Source organism: Alligator sinensis, unplaced genomic scaffold, assembly GCF_000455745.1.
Source record: "Alligator sinensis unplaced genomic scaffold, ASM45574v1 scaffold607_1, whole genome shotgun sequence".
In the NCBI taxonomy this organism is placed as follows: Eukaryota; Metazoa; Chordata; order Crocodylia; family Alligatoridae; genus Alligator; species Alligator sinensis.
The window spans coordinates 911,672-913,100 of record NW_005841935.1 but is presented as its reverse complement, the minus strand read 5'-3'; the positions used below and the strand labels follow the sequence as shown (position 1 = coordinate 913,100).

Here is a 1,429-nt window from a genome sequence, read left to right as displayed (position 1 = left end):
GTCCGCTTCGGCCACCGGGACAAGAGGTGCCGACGGTGCGGCTACGCGGCCGAGACCCTCCCCCACGTGCTGTGCAGCTGCAAGCCGCATGCCAGGGCCTGGCAGCTCCGCCACAACGCTGTCCAGGACCAGCTGGTGAGGGCCATTCCGGCCGCAGCGGGGCAGGTCTCCGTCAACCGCACCGTCCTGGACTGCGAGAGCCAGATGCGCCCCGACATCGTGATCACCAACGAGGAAACCAAGAAGATCATCATCGTGGACGTCACCATCCCGTTCGAGAACCGGCGCCAAGCCTTCACCGACGCCTGGGCTCGTAAGCGGGAGAAGTACGCCCCGCTGGCCAACACCCTGAGGGGCCGCAGCTACGACGTGAGTCAACGTGCTCATCGTGGGAACGCTCGGAGCCTGGGACCACAGCAACGAGAGCATCCTGCATGCCTGCCGCGTCTCCCGCCGCTACGCCAAGCTGATGCGCTGCCTCATGGTGTCCGACACCATCCGGTGGTCCCGCGACATCTATGTCGAGCACATCACGGGCCACCGCCAGTACACGGACCCCACCAGGAGAACAGCTGCCGGACCGGACCCAGAGGGGACCGCCTGAACGCCCCCCCTCTGCACCAGACAGACCTTCGCTTCAAGAGGATTCTTCAGCAAAGGACAACCCTGCGCCACCCGAAGAGGACCCCCACGATGAGACTGTATACAGACTGAGACACTTTTTCTTCAAACCACTTCTTCCACCATTGCGGACCGTTGTAACGGGTTTGTGTGTTTCTATCCTCTTTTTCTCTCAGCGTCGCAAACCCCCTCCCTCCCCTTCCCCCAGGCTTAGTTGGCTAACTTTGTATTGCCTGTAACCTAGTTGCGTTCCCCACCTCACCCCCATCCTTCTATTGTTAGTCCCTCGCCCGGGCGCTCTGTATTTCCCTATCGGCTTTGTCATAATTTTTCTTGGATTTACAATCCTAAACATCTACTAATAAAAGTCAATCTGTACCCCTGTGTGAGGGGTATGAGCCATATCCACATTGTCTCCAAGAGCTAGAACCAAAAAGGCAAAAGCACTAGACTTTTACACAAAGTTTAAGCACCCATCTCCCACTAATTTCAATGGATGTTGAGCAGCAAAATACCATTACAAACCTGGCCTATAAGTGACTAGCTTGAGGTGCAGCAGAGACAAGCCTGAAACCAGAGGGTGCCCAAACAATTCAGACTGCAATTCTATGGAAAGTCTGCATAGCAGAAGACAATTCAGATTGTTTCCTTAAAGCTGCTGTAGTAGCTTTGGTGATAACAAGCATCACAGATGTAGAACTTACATTTGCTTTAAAGTCAGCTAACTTGACCCTGAATAGAGAGGCTGTCTACCCTGGAGAGGCTGATACCCACCAGCAGGTATACTATCACCAGAGCAGCTCCAACA

The 1,429-nt window shown here is 55.1% G+C and overlaps 1 protein-coding gene across 8 annotated transcripts in view; it reads right to left on the bottom strand.

Annotated features, from left to right (window-relative positions):
- The window catches only part of APTX (aprataxin), an 18,648-nt gene that overhangs the window by 13,207 nt on the left and 4,012 nt on the right, over positions 1 to 1,429 (bottom strand). The window lies entirely within an intron of this gene.